Source organism: Hipposideros armiger, unplaced genomic scaffold (assembly GCF_001890085.2).
Source record: "Hipposideros armiger isolate ML-2016 unplaced genomic scaffold, ASM189008v1 scaffold_138, whole genome shotgun sequence".
NCBI classification, from domain to species: Eukaryota; Metazoa; Chordata; class Mammalia; order Chiroptera; family Hipposideridae; genus Hipposideros; species Hipposideros armiger.
The window spans coordinates 3,197,659-3,217,818 of record NW_017731488.1 but is presented as its reverse complement, the minus strand read 5'-3'; the positions used below and the strand labels follow the sequence as shown (position 1 = coordinate 3,217,818).

The following is a 20,160-nucleotide window of genomic DNA, read 5'->3' as shown; positions in this document are numbered from 1 at the left end:
AATTTTATGTAACAAATAATTACAAAACACAAGAACAGATACAAGATACAAGAAATTTTATGTACCGGTAACAAATTTATGATATTTACGCATCATAGAAGGCCAAGAACTCTTCATCGATGCAACTTCGTCGTAAGTTCAACAAAACTGATTATCGTATTCCAGGGTATTATTATTATTTTGCATACAGATATCTTTATTGATTTCTAGAATTACACTTCTAACTCATAAGCATAAATAAAATAATTAAAAACATTTATATAGATACGGAATTAGTACTACCCATGTATAATGTGCATCCTTATTTTTCCCTCACAAATTTGGGCAAAAAATGAACACTACACAGCAAAATACGGTACTTCTTTGCTTCTGCCTCAGACAGAATGTATTTAACCAAGTACACATCTGCTAGGGCAGGGAGGTGGTACTGGGCAAGGATGCTGAAATTTAAATCGGTTTTCTTTCCTGTTAGCTACTATGGTATTAAGGTTTGGGGAAGGAGTGGATAAAACAAATGACTAGCATAACTTGTTTTTCTTTAAAAAAACCACTTAAATGACCTTTTTCCTTAAATTGTGAAGTAGGCTTTTATAATAACAGTAGTCTTTTAATACTTTTAAAAATGATATGTATTTTGTATTGGGTTGTTGGAAAAGTCCTGATGCATTTTTGCAACAAAAAACGGAGAAAAAATATGTCATGACTTTTCCAACAACCTAATAGTTCAAAGCTGTTAAATTTCTTATACCTGCTGATTTTTTTTTCTTTAAACTCAGTGAATTGATTTATTTAAATGGGTAAGAAATTTTTTACATCTAATTTAATGAATGAAAGTGGCTTCTGAAACGAATTTTTACTTAATTTAAAAAATCTTTATTTTGAAGACTGCAGGTGTCACTCAGGTCAATTATGTATTAACCAAAGTCAACTATTAAAACAATAAAATACCTATTGAATTATCAATTTTGCATTTTTTTTCTTAAAGATTTTTATTAGGGAATTGGGGAAGGGGAACAGACAAGTTGCTGTCCTTTTGTTCTTCAGTCTGGTTGTGGAGGACGTTGTTTCACTGGCCCAGGTTGGCACCATCATTGCGCTCTTCCCAGGCGAGGCAGATCAGTCGCCGGCTTCTGGACAGCCGCTCACGCTGGCTGCTGGCTACACACGGTAGCCCATGGCAACCCACTGCAGCAGGGGCTGCAGCCTAGCCATCGCCGGCAACTCAAGGCAGCCCCGCTCCAGGTTGAGCTGTTGTTTAGCATCTTAGCTGTAGAGGGTAGTGTCACTGGCTCTCATATGTGGGGTCCGAACCGGGACCCTCTCGCATCCCAGGCCAGCTCTTAACCAATGTGCCACTTGGCCGGCCCTGCATTTTATTTTATTTTATTTTTTTAGCTGAGCCATCCTGCTACCTGTTGGCAGCTCAGCGGCTGCTCAGCTCGGGCTGGACTCGAACCGCTGTTGCTCAGAGCTCAAACTCTTGAGCGAGCTCTTAACCAACTGAGCCACTCGGCCGGCCCCATTGCATTTTTTTTTTTGATACAGGAAATTAACAAATACTTTTGAGAACACATTACATACAAATGACTGTGATAGACATGATCCCCTGTCCAAAAGAAGCCTATATTCTAGGAACACAAAGACACGTGAAAATGTCTCAATATTGTGGAATCTAAAATCTAAAATCTTTGTGTCTTGGATCCATACCGCAGCCATTATTCCATTCGTCTAGCCATTTTATCCTCATAACAATAAGTTTTGGTAATCAATTTAAGGAAGACTATGAATACTGTATCAATTTATATTAAAATTTAAATAACATGGACAAACTCCTATCAAAAGATAACTTACCAAGATGACTCAAGAAAAAATTGAAAACTTTTAACTATTAAATAAATTGAAGTTGTAGTTAAACAAATTCTACAGAAAACACTATGCCCAAATAATTTCCAGGTGAATTTTAAGATACAGCCTAAGGTTTTAGAATCAGTTATACATTCCACTTTTCCATGCTACTAACCCCAATTAAGAAGGTGACTGTAGGTTTACATTTTCACTTCCTGCCCTTCCTGACATGGATCTCTATTAAGGGGATCTAATTGTCATGTTTTAGTCTTCATTAGCTCCCACTCCCTTTCTCCTTCCTTCCTTTTTCTCTGTTTTTTTCTTCGTAGTCAGCACGAGTCAGATTGTTTAGAGATTTTTCTTAGCAGATTCTGTTCATCTTTCCACTTATCCAATCATTTATGAAGGATTGATGGGTAACAGAAGTGCTGCTCAGCACCTCAGGATTTAAAAGACAGCACCTTCCCTCAAAGAGCTCACAGTCTAGCCTATTCCTGTTACAACTGTAATATGGGATGGGTGCTCTAACAGAGGAATAATAGAGTGCTGTTGAAGCGGAGGAGGACTTGATGAATTCTTTCTGAGGAACAGGGTCAGGATGACTTCGTGGAAGCAATTACATTTGAACTGGGCAGGGAAAGGATTAATAAATTTCAAGAAGCTGGGGGTGGAGGGGAGGAAACCCCAAGCAGAAAAAAGGTGGGTATTCCAGGAAGCAGAAAATGTCTTGAATGCAATCACAGAAGCATGCAAGTGCAGGAGGGCCTCTGGTGAACAGAGTGGCTCAAGTGTAGAGCTTTGGGAAGGTACTGACAGAAAGGAGGCTAAAGAAGTATGTTGGTGTCATGTAGTAAAAGGTCTTGAATACCACATAATTTATGCCCCGATCATTCTCTTTTTCTCAGCCTCAGTCCTTCTAAAAATCCCTCTCATTTTCAATTCTCAGATGAAAAATTTCAGGTTTGCCTCTGTGTCAGGTATCAGTATGCCTGAGATTTGATCATAGAGTTTTACCTTCATGCTGACAGATACCAATCTGCATCTGGTTAATTGTTGGGCAGCAGCATTCTGAATGACCTCCAGCCATTCTAGGATTTCAGAGAAGGGACGACTCGATGTCAGTGTTTTAGAAAAATAAAAAGTAGCTCCTTCCTATTAAAAGGGTTAAGGTTGCTTGGACTCATAACAGTCAGGGAAATACAGATTAAAACTGCAGTGATATACTGTTTTATGTACATCAAAGTGGCAAAACTTAAAGTCTGGCAAAAAGTGTTGGCAAGGATACAAAGCAACCAGGACCCAGCAAGCAGAAGTGTAAATGAGTGGAACCATGTTGCCCAACAATTTGGTATTATCTCCTGATTGAAGATGTGCATACCCTATGACCCAGGAGTCCCATTCCTAGGTATCTACTCTAAAGAACTCTTGCACATGTGCATCAGGAGTCATGTACAAAAATATCCATAGTAACACTGTTGGCGATAGCAAAAAATAAAAAACCCAAACTGGGAAAAATTTCAATATCCATCAGCTTTAGATTGGATAAATAATGGTACGGCCATACAGTAGAATACTATATAACAGTGGAAATGATTGAATTGCAGCTATAGCAACAAGAGTGAATCTCAACAAATTGTAGAGTGAAAAGTTGCAGAAGAATTTACATTATGATTCGATTCATATGAAGTTCAGAAACGTGAAACTAAACCATATAATGTTTAGAGATACAAATGTGATAAAACTGTAAAGAGAAACAAGGAAATGGTAAACATTTAAGGATAGTGTTATCTCGGCATTAAAGGAAGGAGATGGGTTTGAGGAGAGACATGCAGGAGACTTGAAAGCTAGGTGGTAGGTACACTGATATTTGCTGCATCACGATTCTTTATGCCTTACGTATACTTTAAAAAGTTTTCATGTCTGTAAATTTAAAACATTAAGGTTGGTGACACCTGATCTAGTGTTTCCCCTAGTTCTGCTTTCATACATAAACATATTTTTCAGAATGTAAAAACTAAGCCCAGAGAGATTAAGTAATTTAATCTTTTAAGAGACAAAGCTCAGTAACAACCTGGTCTCAAACTCAATGTAGAACACTTTATCATCTTATGTTGCAACTCCCCCATTATGTAGATTCTATGGATCAATTAGAAGTGCTTCCACTTGGATTAGTGCCTCAGTCTTTCACCCCTTCATGTAGTACCTTCTCCAGGCTGCTGCCAGAAAGAGCTTTCTAAATGCAAATCCATCATGTCACTCTCTGGGCTCAATCTTAAATAGTTCCCAGTAGCCTTCAGCACACTCCCAAGTGCTATAGTGTGGCGTACAAGGCTCTCTGTGCCTCAGCTTCTGTCTGCCTTATTAGCTTCATCACTCATGACTTCCTGCACTTCAGCCATACCAAGCTATTTGCTGTTCCTGAAACACTGTTTGCCTCTACACACACTGCTCCCTCCACCTGAAACTTCTCTTAACTAACCTTTTTGTCCTTTAAGACACTCTTTCTTAACTGACCCCCTCCGCTCCTGGCCTGAGCTGGATGCCTCCATTACACTTTGAACTTAACATTTGTAGTCACACTTATCGCAGAGTAGTATTGTCCGCTTTGTCTCCTTCAGTAGCTTCAATCTTCGTGAGAGCAGGGGCAGTGTTGAATTACGAGTATATTCCCAGTGTGTGGCACAGTGCCAGTTACATAAGGCTCATTGAATGAATGAACAAACGAATAATCACTTTATACAAATCCCACATATATTGGGTTGTCGGAAAAGTCATGACATATGTTTTCTATGTTTTTCGTTGCAAAAATGCGTCAGGACTTTTCTGACAACCCAATAGTTTGAAGCTGTTAGTTTGCTAGATTCTCACCAGCTCTATCTATATTTATAAAGGAAGGAAGGAAGGAAAAGAAAGGGAAAGAGAAAGGCAGGCAGGCAGGCTGGTAGGTAGGGATAAAGCATTGAGGGGAGGGAAGCAGGAAGCTGATTTGGGAGGGCAAGGAAAGGTTCAGAGGCTTATTAACATTTTAGGCCAAGAGCCTGGTGATTTTAATGACAGCCTGGATTTCTTTCAAGCTTTAGACATGTACTGATTTTGATGACTTACCCTATTCCGACCTTCCTTAGCCTTTTTAGAAATATATCTTCTTTGGTTGATAACTCTTTTATCATTTTTCTCTTTACATTAAGGACTAAGAGTTTTGAGGTGCATGAATAAAAGGGAGGTGGCAGATAGCTTGTGTTGGTCAGAGTGGCCTTGGTTTTTAATTTTTATGTCTCACTCTTTTCTGTACCAGATTAGATCCCTCATCGTTTCCTAGAGCTTGGAGAGTGTATGTAGATCCTGTCTTGTGATCTGATGAGCTATTAGGAATTTTAATTCTAAAACAGAGGTTGAACTTGGGCTATTCACATTGGGTTCTCTTCCCTCTGGAAGCAGTGCTATAAGACGGGAAGTCCAGACACCCTCCCCATCCTCACCTTCATAAGGACCAAAACACAAGAGCCACTAACTGTAGCTTTATTCATTTGATAGATATTTATTGAGCATTCTCTTTGTGACTAGCATGGTAGTAGGCACTGGGATTAGAGATGACTGATGACCATCCTCAAAGATTCAGTCTAGTGGGAGAGCAAGTAAGAAAACCAGTGATTTTAATGCAGTGTGATGGCCTAGGCATGCACAGGGTGTTATGGAAGTTTAAAGAGTGCATGGGGGAAAGGGAACCAACCTCCTTTGGTGCAAGGCATGTCAAGAGAGATATTTCACTTGAGCTCAATCTTGGAAGACCTTAGAAGTTGATGGGGACTGTGGTGGGTAGTCAGGCTTAAGCAATAGAATGGGGGCAAGAGAGAACATGATGTAATGGGGAGCTATGGAAAGGCCTCTGGTATTTCGGGGAAGGGTATGTATGTATGAAGATGTGACAGGAGATGAGATTGGAGCCATATAGGAACCTTATTGTGAATGACCTCTTCTACTTTTTTTAAATAAAAGGGATTATCAAGTAGAAGTGTTCTCACTCATCTAATGTTAGATGGTTAGTGTTTCTATTACTCTTGTCTCTTGAGCAGCTGAGATTTATCATGTTTTATTTCTTTGATTTGTTCCATTTACGATAACCTGAATTTGGAGCCCTTTATATGCTTTAAGTGACTCCACTTGGAGTACCATCTAGTCAAACCCTACATTCGAGCATTGTGGAGTAGATGATGCATAGCTTTTAAGGCAGCTTGGAAAGAGGAGGATTTAAATGACCTTCAAAGACTAATGTCAGGCCCCTATGTCAATGTCATTGCAATTCATGCATGCATGGAGAGTGGGAAAGGGAACTTAATTGTGGAGGAGGGGAATTGGTAACCCTGCTTGAATGGGTAGTTGAAAGTCCTGGGCCCGCCCCTTAGCCTCAAAAAAGGACTTCTTAAGTTTGCTGCCAAAGAGGTCATAGGGAGAGCCCACATAAATACCATCCTTCCTCCTGGGTGTGTGAGCCAGTCATTCTTTTGCTTCCACAGGTGCAGAATAGTTTCACCAAATAGTCTTCTGAGCTCCATTGTACATAATTTGTCATCTTACTGTCCTTCTCTAGAAAATCAGCCCCTTTAAAGCGTGGAACATGGCAATTTTAGGTCAGCAGGCATTTAAAGACACCTTTTTAACTTTCAAGGGCTGGCCTAATAAGATATATTTTGTACAAAAATACCAGTTTATCAAGATGAGACTTGAATCATTTAAATCTTGAAAGGGGCTTAGTTTTAGTCGCTGGTGCGCTTTTTACCTGTGAGATTACTTCTTGTTGTCTTTGAATGGAGCTGTCCACCTGGAGGACTGATCATCAGATAGGCTCTATTTCTTCTGCTAACCTTTGGTGACTGTTGAGAATCCATTACAGTGTTTGGGATGAGGGAACCCACAGTGACCCATGTCACTATCCTTTCGGATCATAAAATAGCTTTCCATAGATAGCCTGGATGACAGCAAAGCCAGCCTTCTGCACAGGAACTGCTTCGGCATGGCTACAGTCTGAATGGCCAGAGGAGTTAGTCACAGTCAGCCTCCTCCGTTTCATTTGTTTTGGGAAATGGTATCAGTGGGCAGAGTTGCACCTTTGGCTCTTTAATACAGGGTCTGAACAGGAAAATCTATTTCGGTGAAATCCTTTAGAGTGGCTGAAAACACATGATGCTTCTTAGTCCTTTAAATAGAACTTTTTTACTTTGGAGGGAAAGTGTTGTGCAAACATGGCCTCAGTTGTTACCCGTACAACATATATATTCATACAGTCCTTGCTATTTCTAAAGTTTGGAAAAAGGTCTGTGTTAATCTAAATAAAATTTAAATTTTTCTCAATACATATTCATATCTTAACACCCATTGTTAGATTTTCTTAGGAGGGAGACAGAGTTCAATCTTCTTAATTCCTCTTCTGTGTAAGCCTTTCCCCTGCATTTTAATAGACGTTCTTCAGTGCACAGACCATGGCAGAGTCCATTTTCAAAACAATTCACAAAGATTTAGCTATGCAACTTACTTACCTTTGGTCACCAAGAAAGAGTAAAAACCAAACAACCAGGTGGCTATTGAGGGAAAATGTTGTAATGGCAAACTTGAGGGCCTAGAGGCCAGAGAGCAAGAAGAATGCTTGGGGGTGGTCTCAGGGAGCTATGATTGGTAGCAACAGACTGGAAATTAAGTAATGGAAAATGTAGGCTACTCTACCAAAGACATGCTTCTAACAGATTTTGGCTTGGAATTGTCTTCTAAGTAAAGCTTTTGTGATGATTTGAATGTCACAGAAGTCATCACTTGGCTTTTTGTTCATGAAGGCATTAGAATTTAAAACAGACCCTTTCACATGATTTATGGCAGACAAGAAATACCAGTTCAGTTAGGGCAGGTGGTTGTTAATTACCCCTCTCTGTGGGAGTGGGGCTGTTCCCACTAAAATTGTTTCTGGGTGAAATCACACCAAAGATCCATAAAGTACAGCTTTATGTATATATTTTAAAAGAGACATCAGTTTCTTGCATTTTTCTAATGTTAAAGGTTAATTTAAAATATTAATGCTGAAAAGATTAATTTAAGATATTAAATCTACTAGGCAAGAATACATGTACATATTGTAATTACTTCCTTTTTACAATTAAAGTAATTGGATTATATTTAATAAGCTATTTACATTTAATAATTAAAAAAAGACTTATCTTTTCAGTATTCCCCATATGCAGAAAGAGATGGGGGAAAACTCACTTCTAATATAATTATCTTTACTTGGGCTAAAAAGGAAAAACAACTGTACTTTTTAGATGAATGGTCAGAAGAGTATTATTTTTTAAAATATACATATACAGTTTAGGAATTATCCATAGGAATGTGTTTTGGTTCATTGTAAAAGAAGATGAAAGATTAGCTGCTTTAAAAAAAAGTCCCCAATGACAAGATTTGATGAGCCTGAACAGTGCACAGAGAATAAAACTTAAAGTGACTCTCAAGAACCCTGTAGATAAAAGTAACCCGTCAAAAGTGACGGAACCCCAAATGTCTAGCTGTTTGAAAACAGGAGTTTGTTTGAAAAGCAATAGCATCTGAACATGTTATCTGAGGCTGGCACTTTAAATGAGCCAGTGTTTATGTTGTTTAAAGTGAAAGATGTGAGCTCCTGTGCAGCTGGCTAAAATTGGGTTGTAGAGAGGGAGAAGGCAGTGTGTTATCCTCATTAACACCATTTCAGTTCTAGGGTAAATATGTCAGGGAGACTTGCTCGTGTTAGCCTGCAGCCTTTCTTTCAAGGGGGAAGAAACTAGTCTGGGGTTTGGTAGCACTTGTATATGAAAATGAGAAATATGGACATATTTGTCTAACTTCTTGGTTTGGGTGTTTTGTGAAGAGTCAGTTTATGGTGTCATGGAAAGAGCATGAACTTCGGATACAGATGGACCTGGGTTTAAAAGCTGACTGACTTTGATAAAGTTACAGAACTGCTCTTCATTTTAGTTTTCTCATCTGTAAAATCAGAATGCTACTGCTTACCTTGCAGAGGCATTTTGAGGATTAGAGATATTCGAGAAAATGCAAATACCGTACATGCTCGGCACTTTTTAGGAATTCGACAAACGTTTATTGAGCAGACATCAAGATGTTGTATGAATCCCACCTCATCTCCAGATAGCTGCTGTTGGGACTACTACTTCTGTTAGGTTTCAAGATATTTTGTTTTTCAGTTCCTGTATTCAGAGTTGTACACCCCAAAAACGTGTGCTACAAAATAGAATGTAGTGACTTATTAAAAAAAAGGTTCAACGGGCTGGCCAAGTGGCTCAGTTGGTTAAGAGCACGAGCTGTGAGCAACAGGGTCGCCGGTTCAATTCCCACATGGGCCAGTGAGCTGTACCCGAGTGAGCTGCCGCTGAGCTGATGGCTCAGCTGGTGAGAGCACGTGCTCCTTAACAACAAGGTTGCCGGTTCGACTCCCGCATGGGATGATGGACTACGCCCCCAGCAACTAAGATTGAACACAGCACCTTGAGCTGAGCAGCCATGAGCTGCCGACGGGTGGCGGGATGGCGACTGGACTTGGAGCTGAACTAGCTGCGCCCTCCACAACTAAGATTGAAGGACAATAACTTGGCTGGTCCTCTTCCCCAATTCCCCAGTAAAATCTTTGGAGGAAAAAAAAAAAAAGGTTCAGCATATCTCTTTGGAACTTTTGGAGAGGGAGAAATGACTTCAGACTCCATAGAAGAGTCAAGGAAGGCTTCTTAGAAGTGGTGACATTTGCCTTGGGCTTTAAAGATGAAAGGGTTTTGTTTTGTTTTGTTTTAAAGAAACACCACAATCCAGATAATAGTCCCTTTGAGACTATTTTGCTTTCCAAGTACCTAAAGTGAAAATACTGAATTGACTCTTGACTGTGATATGGAAGACTGATACCCTTTGTCTTAATCCGGAAAATTGGCATCATGTAAGCAGAGGCCATCCATTCCTTTCTCAGCAGTTGTCTCCACACTCCTGGAGAATCTGTCTCGGAAGATAAGAGGCCCACCGACTACTAGGTCTCCACTGAGACCAAAGAAAAGAGGGCCAATTAGGAGAGGCCTTTGTGGAGTGCTCAGTGCTGTTTAATTTGACCTGCTCTCCTTAGATGATTTCATTACCACTAGGAGATGAGTCCAAACAAACTCAGCATTCCTTTGAATTAGTAATAATGAAAGCTGTCCGTTACTGAGCACCTACTGGGTGCTAGACACTCCCCTAGAAGGCTTACACATGTCTCATTTTATTCGTAGAACTGTCCTATGAGGTAGGTTTTCCCCCATTTTACAGATGAGACTCAAAGATGAACCAGCCTAAAGTCACATAACTAGCGGCTCAGGGAATCCTGGATTCCCTTGACCGAACATGCCTCTGGGTTCCCCAAGTTATATTGATTTTTTTTAATGGGGGAAGCACTTATATATGTGCATTAACTTCAAAAAAAAAAAGAAAAGAGAAATTTTCTTTCATCGTTCTCAACTGTGATCATTCAAAAAACTAATTAAATGTGTTACTCAAGTATATTATATGCTTATGATGATGCTATCCTTTCTACTTGCTGTGCTGTCTTATTTGATTTCAAGATACCCACTTTTTGCTGTTATTTTTTCTAAAAGTACCCATGATATACACTTACTGAAGATAAGTTGAAATCAATGTGACTTTCAGAATTTTACAATACCTCTTTATGATTGGGGGCCTTGCAGAACTAGAGTCGAAATCAATCCTGACTCAATAGGAAGCACGGGGCTCCCATCACCATAAGCGTTTGTTTCCCTTGTAGAAGCAAAATAAAGGAGAGCCCTGTGATTACTCTGGCTTCTGTCTAAATGTATATTCTAGCAATGGAGCTGGGTGGGGGATTCTCAAGCAGAGCACATGGTCTTGTTGAACTGAAGAGACAGAGATTGTAGTTCAGGGGAGGCTGAGGCATCTGGAAGCTGTGGGATAGAGCTCTGGAAAGGAGAGAGCTATGCCAAAAATCTGCTCTAGGAATCTCCTCAGGGGCCCCTGGAGTCTTTGCTGACTACACACATGCCTGGGGTCAAACTCCAGGAGGTTTGGGAAATTGTGACCAGAAAGCTATGAGCTCTCTGGTTCCCAGAGTGGGGAAGTGTTAGAGTTCCTACCAGCCAGAGTGGAGAGTCCACATTGCTCACTGCGAGTGTCCAGTAGAGATTGTAGAAGGGCCATATCTTTGTATTGGGGTTAAAATAGTCATAGAGTAAAGGCTACTCTGCACCCGCCCTAAAAAGCTTAAAAACAAGCCCCCAGAGGTACCAGACTGAACTAAAGTTAACTGCCTACCAGAACAAAGCTTAACAGCCTTGAAATGAAAACAACAATGTTAGATATTCAACACTGTAAAATCAGTGTCCAACATTCAATCAAAAGTTACCAGACTTGCCAGGAAAATGTGGCCCAGAACTAGGAGAAAAATCAGTCAGTAGAAGCACTCAGAAATGACAGAGATGATAGAATTCGCAGGCACGGATATTAAAACAGCTGTTAGAACTGGAAAGGAAAACAGGAACATACTAGTGAGACAGTAGATATTTTAGCCTTGCAAATAAATAATAGAGCATGGTTCCAGCCTCTCTTGTATTTATTATTTTTGTTTTTCCCCATGGTGTTTGTAAAATTTGAATATTCTCTTGTAAGTCTGAGTTATAGAATCAGCATTTTAGGGTTGGCAAGAACTTTTAAAGATCATCATGTCCACCCTCTCATTAGAAAAAGAAATATTTCATTGATTCTGAGATGTACATTTTAACATCTCTTGAATCATGATGCATCTTAACAATCAGTGGCATCTTAGACTTGATGAAATTCGGTAAAGCCCACTAGAATTGTGACTTTTCTATACATTTTTCGTGGTAAAGTTCAAGACTTCTGCTTATATTATGCCCACCTGAAAAACCGTCCCTTCTTTATTCTTTAAATACAAATCCTGCCAGTTCAGACCTTTAGTCCAAGAAATCTGCTTAGTCCCTTCAGGTCAGTGCTCTTTCCATTCTTTCTATTGTCGTCATTGACTGCATTATTCTTTTGCTAACTGAACTTCTGTTTATTTGCTATATTGTTACTTTGGTTTTATTTGTCTCAATTAAATTACAATCTCTTGGAGTCAAGGGAGGGATTTTATACTTTGTGTCTTCTAGTGTCTACTTGATAAATATTCATTGATTGATAAGAGTACTATAATTAGTAGTTAACCATTATACAACCTAAAGCTTGGTTAGTAGTAGTGTTAATGGTTAAGAGAACCACATATAAAACATTTAGGGGCTAGCTGAGTGGCTCAGTTGGTTAAGAGTTGGCTTAAGAGCGCAAGCTCTGAGCAACAGGGTTGCCGGTTCGATTCCCACATAGGCCAGTGAAGCTGCGCCCGAGCTGAGCTGTCGCTGAGCTGCCGACAGGTGGCAGGATGGCTCAGCTGGTGTAACGACAAGATTGCCTGTTCAATGGTGGGCTGTGCCCACCCGCAACTAAAACTGAACTCGGCACCTTGAGCTGAGCTGCCGCCCGGATGGCTCAGTGGATAGAGCGTGCACTCTTAACAACAAGGCTGCTGGTTTGACTCCCACATGGGATGGTGGCTACGCCCACCCGGAACTAAGATTGAACACAGCACCTTGAGCTTAGAGGACATGAGCTGTTGATGGGCAGCCAGATGGCAACTGGCGCCCTCCACAACGAAGATTGAAGAACAACAACTTGGTTGGTCTCCTTCCCCAATTCCCCAACACTGTTCCCCTACCCCAATTCCCCAATAAAAATCTTTAAATAAATAAATAAAACATTTAGAACAGTGCCTGGCCCATAGTTAAATGCTAGATAGATGTAGAATTAGTACTTCCACCACCACCACCATCACCACCGCAATAATCTGTTTTGTGCCAGGCACTGCGTTAAGCATTTTCTACATGCATTATTTAATTTTTCTTTACAACTTTACGAATGAGGAATCATTATACTAATTTAACAGATTAGGAAACAGACTAAGAGATTCGACCGTTTACCAAGGTCCCAAAGCTAAAATTTGGCAGTAGTGGTTTGACACCCACGCCTCTCTTATTGTCCCCGTTCTTGCTGCCTGCACCACTGCTTATTAGGTTATGAGGGCCCTGGTAACTGCCTAGTAAACTGAGGGTAGAAAGAAAAGAATGGGCACTTACTTTCCCCTCTGCTCAAGGACTTTTCCGTATAAATCCCATGTATTGAGTGGTGAATAGACCTTGTGAGAGGAAGTAGATGTACAGCTCCCCTCTTAGTCAGTTGCTGGCGGCTTGGCCGTTAGTGACAGATGAGTGTGTGACACTTTTCCAGGAATGAATTCTTGTTACAGCTGGCAGAATAGAATAGTTGATATGGAATTGAATGTCAGTTTGCTCCATAATTCCACTCCCTGGTGTTCAGATGTAGTTGTGGTTGCTAGGTCCCGCTCCTCACTTAAGTTGGTATATTAACAGTCACACCCAGGACTGCTGCTTCTGCCTGCTCCATGACCACACGGTGTGTTTGTATATTGCCCTGAGCTGTCAGCAAAACATTTTGCTGAATTTCCTTTTTTGTTGTTGCTCTGCAACCTTTTTTTCCCTGGCCTTTCTCAGTTGTGTAAAGTCAGTTTCTTTTTTGGCCTTTCCATCCCAGAGAGGGAGCAGTTACTGCAGAGAAGCTTGAAATATGAAGTGAGGCATCATAGAGATTAAAATGAATGGTTAGACAGCTGGCAGGATGAAATGAGACTTACTTGGTGCCTGATGTGCGATTCGTCTCTGATTAGCTCCTTCTTCCCTCGTTTTTAAACCTGCCTTTGTTTCTAACCCACCAGTGGGTGCTCCAGTGCCTTGTCTGTAGGGAACTTAACCTAGTGCAGTACTTACTGCTCCGTGCAGGAAGCAGGAAAAAAAGGGTACAGCCTAGCCCCATCCTTTCCATCTCTGAGTAAGGTAGTAAAGTGGGATTAGACACTTGCATAAAAGCCAACTGTGTGTTTCCCATATGGTAGGTAGCACAGGCCCAGGTTTGGCTTCCTCCCAGGTACTCGAGCCCAGGTACTGGGAGAGGAATGCATTTTGTATCAATCTTATCTCAAATAATTTTGTATCTTATCTCAAATTTTTGAGCACCACCAACTAGAGATCACTCTCTTCTGTCATTGGCTATAAATAAGAAAGGAAGCTCTGAAAAATGAAGTTTTTTCATTTTGGGGGTTTATTATTACAATATTGTGAGTTACTGACATATTTCTAGTAATCTTGTGAGCTGATTTGTTGAGGATTGATACTTTTGTGTGTTGGTATATGTTTTTCAGAGCATCTTAGTTGTTTTTTTGTGTTAAACTCCTGTGAATATAATGCTCAATTGATGATTATATCTGAAAGAAACCTGGTACTTGAGTACCCACAAATGTTAGGGGTAAGATTTCTCCATTTCTGAGTTGAATCAGTCATAATTTATATTTATCCAATCACAGTATAAAAGTAAGCCTATTTAGATGGGTAGTTGGGAATATTTCAAACCATTCCATTTTGATGAATTGGGTATTGCTAGAAATTGGCATTAAACTGGGAAAGTAAAATGAACTTTGTGTCTGACTGAAAGTCATCAATGATAACATTGTAGACCCTATGTAATTTAAGTGGATCCATAACATGGAACTTGGGCCAAGATAGAGATACAAGAAATATTTTATGTGAATAAATCTTTTCTTTGGAGTTCAGAACACTTTGCAAACAAAATCTCACTTTCATATAGCATCTTTAAAGCATTTTTTTAGTGCAGTTTACAGCCGAACTAGAAGGATGAATTGAAATTTTCCCCCCCAATTGTCAGTCATCATTAAACTAAGTAAGGACTAGAATCCAGGTTTCTGACTCACAGTTTAAACGTATTTTCTTTTGGACAACCAGATGGATCCTACTAAAAAGAAAACCTGATTTTGGCCATTGAAGAGTTAGTTTTCTGTGGAATAGTTGATACTAGAAGAAACCAATTTTGAAGGGAAAAGTGATCCCCCAATTTTAGCTTTAAAAGCAAAACTGTAATTAGAGCCCGAAGAGTAATAAAGGTAAGAACAAAAGGTGATATTGCCCCCAAAAGATAATAGAAAGTTACGGAATTACCAGGTGTGAATGGTCTTTGAAAGATGTACAGTGTGCTCAAGGAGTACGTAGTGGAGTTTGGAAGTCCTGTTTCCTGGGCTCCTTTCCCCAAACCAAATCAGGACAAGACAGAGCCTTACGTTTATTGAGTGTAGGTCCATAGTTGGTATCATTCTTTTATGGAATTGGAAATTTCTCCTGGTTTTACATCACAAGTAAGCTCTTTTTCTTGGTTCTCCCTGTCGGATCTTTTCTCTGTCCTAGGAGTTCCAGTTTTATCTTTACTAGCTCTTTTGGACATTACTCTAGTGACCTAAACTGATTTGTCAGTCATATCTTGTGTTCGGAGAGAGTCTGGTTATATTTGTAGGTTCAGCCCCACCCTGTATTTCAACAGGAAGTGGGTGGGTGCTTTAAGTCTACAATGAGGCATTCATCCTTGTGGTTGTTGCTTGGTAATGAGGAGGGCTATATGCAATAGTGAATTCATGTGTGTTTAAACATTTTAGTAGATAAACTTAGATTACAGTAAGCCTGTGTGGCGTTTATCATTTTGAAGTGACATGATTATTTGACTTTTCAATTCTTGAACCCCCTTGGAATGCATATTCTTTTTTTTTTTTAATTGGGGGAGGAGAACAGTGTTGGGGAATCGGGGAAGGGGAACAGACAAGTTGCTGTCCTTTTGTTCTTCATTCTAGTTGTGGGGGACGCTGTTTCACTGGCCCATGTTGGTATTATCATTGCGCTCTTCCCAGGTGAGGCAGATTGGTCGCCGGCCTCTGGACGGCCGCCGGCCTCTGGACGGCCGCTCACCGTGGCTCTTGGCAGCTCACATCAGCTGCCGGCCTCTCATGCTGGCTGCTGGCCGCTGGCCACACACTGTGGCTTATGGGAGCCCACTTCAGCAGGGGCTGCAGCCTACGCTGTCGCCGGCGACTCACAGCAGCCCAGCTCCAGGTCAAGCTGTTGTTCACCATCTTAGCTGTAGAGGGCAGTGTCACTGGCCCTCATGTGGGATCCAACCCGGGGCCCTGCTGCTCAGAGCTGGCGTCCCAAGCCAGCTCTTAACCAACGTGCCACTTGGCTGGCACCTGGAATGCATAGTGTTTAACATAAAGAAATTTAACTTGAAAGAGGAAACTGGTCTACAAAGTAAAGCTCTTCTCATATGCCCCCATGCAAAATGCTGTTAACTATAGAACAGTGGGAAATGCTGAAGTGAAAAAGCAGAAGTTCTAATTGCCACACATACAACCTCCCCACGTGTGTTGTCATCCCCGGCTACTGCTGATCAGCATTTTGGGGGTATGTTTCAAAGAGGAACTGCCTTGAGAAGCATTTCTGTTGTTATGGTTATTGCTATAGCTCAAATATACTTGCCTTTGGATGTGACCATAGAAATCTGCAGGTGTTATCAGTGACCTTGACTCTAAATGAAGTGGTGTTTATTTATAATAAACAGCTAGTAATAAACATCATTGCCAGAACAAGCAGTCATCTGTCTTCTCTCCTGGTAATAACAGGAATTCAGAGAGGGGTACACATGAGTGCACCCTCCCTCTCACATGCAGCCTTCCTTTATTACCGTCTTCACCCTCCCAATCCCTACCTCTCCTCTCACCCCGCTCCTGCTGCAGGCTTTTGGGATCCAAGTTGTGAGAGTTCAGAGTGTAGGCTGGATGTCAAAGTCTTCTTTTGACTTGACACTGACCAAATGTGATATATAAATATTCCACGATAACTTCAAATATAGAGAGTCACGGAATCTTCATGTTTGAAGGGACCTGAAAGAACACCCCATCCAGTTTCCAATTCAAAGTGTGAATCCCTGCATGGTACTGACAGTCCAGACTAGTCAGGGTACTGCCCGACCGTGGCTAGGAAGGGATGCCTGAAGTCTTTTATTTGTTCTTAGACTCATTCTCAAGTCCCTTAGGCTGAAAAATAGCCAGGGGTAAAGATGGGGCTTGCTGCTGAGCCTGGCTGGATGTCTGGAAGTGGTCCAAAGCTAATTTTTTGGGTAGCCAACTCCCAGATCAGTCTGGGAGCCTCCTAGGCTATAAATAACTTAACCTCAGAGCTCTGTGTGGAACGTCCTTTGGACCATTCTGGACCCTGTGGGTCCTGGTAACTAGATGAATCTAAACCTGGAGAAGCGCTTGATTCATGGCCATGAATTCAGCCTTATCTGTAGTTCGTAGACCTGCTCTGGCCTTGTTTTCAGAATGCAAGTGGGTGTTGGCCAAGTGAGGAGGTTATGGCAGCTTAGGTAGAAACAAAGCCAGGAGTTTTAGAGCTTCTTCAAGATCATCTAGCTTAGTCCCTTTATTTTTCAGATAAGGAAACTGAAGCCCAGAGTGAGAATTATATCATCTTTGATTTAAGGCATTGTAGAAGTCATCCAATCTGACCTCTCAACATCTTAACAGTCTAGGAATGTCTCCCCCAACATGCCTGATAGCAGGTCATCCAGAGGATGGTATTGGGGAGCTCATAACTTCTAAAGAGAACCCATTCTGATATAGGAAAGCTCTAAATAAAAGGAACTAACTAAATTGAAATCTACTTCCCTGTAACTTTTTTATCTTCTCAGTGGTTCTAATTTAATTCCTTTGCTATGTAACATCCCCCCAAGGTAAGAACTTCTCAAATCCCCAAATTAGCAAGCACCTCTATATACCTGCCTTAAAGTTAAAGTAAAAGTATAACTGATAAAAGAACTTGATTGATTCTTTAAAGACAGGGCATTCCACTCTCCATGTATTCAAAACTTCTTTTCTCAGCTAAGATCCACTACTTTCTTGGTTTTCTTCACTTTCTCTTCATTCCTGTCAACTGACACTAGCATTTAGCTTTTTCCATGATACTTAATAAAGAAACATACATTTTTATCACTTGTGAGTATAACTATACAAAACTATCAGGAGTTTTGATGTACATCAGGACTCACCCCTGTCACCTGTCTGTGATTTTTCAGTTCATATTTGCTAGCTGTGGTGGGTCTCTCCATTTTTATCGTCTCCTTCCATGCCCATGAAGACTTTCCCAACTGGTGTTTACCTTCCGCCTTCTCCTGCCCAAATATAACTTCTTTGCTTCTGTTAGAATGATTTGTCTAAAATGCAAATTTGACCGTGACAGTTCCTTAATTCAGTGGTTCCTCAACACACAGTGCTCCCCAAATATTCCGGTAAATGACTATACTAATGACAGAGGAGCCTTCCTCAACCAGATTTCTATGAGAGAGTTAAACCCTGGTGCCCTTAGGCATCCATTGTATGTAATATATTAACTTCTCCAGTGCATCTGGAATGGTGCTAGTTATGTACAGTCTTGAGGAGAACTGAGAAAATAGTCACTCTAATCATTTTGTTTGTTCTGTGGTTCACATGAGGAACCCAGAATGAAAGAGTGGAAGAGAGAGAATATATGTTCTTCAGTAGGTCCAGAAGCATGACTGGGAGCAACCTCCAGAAAAAACCCACCAAACTCCATTGAAGTCTAAAGTTTCAGCTATATGTGACTGTTGGGTTCTACTGCATAAAAAAGTTCAGGGTTAAAACTGTTTTTAAAATATTTATCAATGAGGGCCGGCCAAGTGGCGCGTTGGTTAAGAGCTGGCTTGGGACGCCAGAGGGCCCCAGTTCGGATCCCACATATGAGGGCCAGTGACACTGCCCTCTACAGCTAAGATGCTGAACAGCAGCTCAACCTGGAGCTGGGCTGCCTGTGAGTCGCCGGCATCGGTGTAGGCTGCAGGCCCTGCTGCAGTGGGTTGCCATGAGTTACCGTGTGTAGCCAGCAGCCAGCGTGAATGGCTAGCAGCCACCGTGAGCAGCCATCCAGAAGCTGGCAACTGATCTGCCTTGCCTGGGAAGAGTGCAATGATGGTGCCAACTTGGGCCAGTGAAGCAACGTCCTCCACAGCTAGACTGAAGAACAAAAGGACAGCAACTTGTCTGTTCCCCTTCCCCCAATTTCCCAGCGCTGTTCCCATCCCCCAATTCCCCAATAAAAATCTTTAAAAAAAAAATTTATCAATGAATAAAATGGATTTTCCTGGAAGATTTGACTAGGGTCCGTAGAACTACAAGTAACTACCTTTTTTTAGCCCAGTAGTGGACATTTTATATATGTTATATTATTTAATGTCTCTAGGAAATTTGCCTGAGATCACACAGCTGGTTGGGTGTCAGAGTCAGGACTAATCCCATATGTCTCAACTCCACCACTTGAAGCTGAGATGAGTCAAGGGCCTAGAAGTCTTGGTCCATTTCTAGGTTTATCTTCACCTGAATGTAGCTTTTGTGTGTGTGTCAAGTTACTATTGTGGTTCAGATCATGCATAATTTCATATTTCTTATGCAAAATATAACTAGCCTTTATTATTCAAAACAAAAATAAGCAGTGATGCAGGTAATTCCATATAACAGGGATTCTTTCTTTGGTGGCTCTGAAACATATTAAATGACTTTTTTTAGTAGCAGATATACTTTTCTATTGTTTTGTCTTGATGGTTATTGACATTGTCATTTCTTAAGTACTCTTTAGCTGGTTATGGGAGCTGGTTCTTTTGGCCAGAGGAAGCAATCTTGCTATTGAAAATTTGATTTCAAGTAAACCCTACCCATATGACATAGACTTAACTCCATTAGTATCTGCTTACCCAAAGCACTAGGGAAAGTGTAAATACCAAAGTACCAAGGTGTTAGAAGTTGCCCCCTGCCTCCCCAATCTGACATTTACCTAGCCATCTGGAATCCAGTTTCCATTAGGTGTCCAGAGACAACTTCTGGAATGCCTTGTCATTTGCCACATTCAACACAGAATTTCAAGAGGATTTGGCTCCTTTAGGTCTTCTGAGAAGCTGGAACAAGACTGAAATTACTGCTAATGGAGGGAACCCCGTGGTTGTTTTCAAAGTCATCTCTGACTGAACTTTTGAATTTCTGGGAGCCTGAGGGCATCTGGAGGGTGGTATACAAGAGCCCTGAGAGGTTCTTTTATTTGTAACCCCCTCCCTCCTTTCCTGTTCTAAACTCTCTCTTTTCATCATGAGTCACTAAAGATTGCATCTTAGTATCTGATATCCTTTACATTAAGTAAAAGAAGAGAAGAGTTAGACTGGAAAGGAAAGTCCAGAGTTTTAGTTAAAAAACCTGTTGAGTCAAAG

At 40.8% G+C, this 20,160-nt stretch overlaps 1 protein-coding gene across 1 annotated transcript in view; it reads left to right on the top strand.

The window, feature by feature from the left end:
* Positions 1-20,160, top strand: part of WASF2 (WASP family member 2) — a 65,507-nt gene that overhangs the window by 22,605 nt on the left and 22,742 nt on the right. The window lies entirely within an intron of this gene.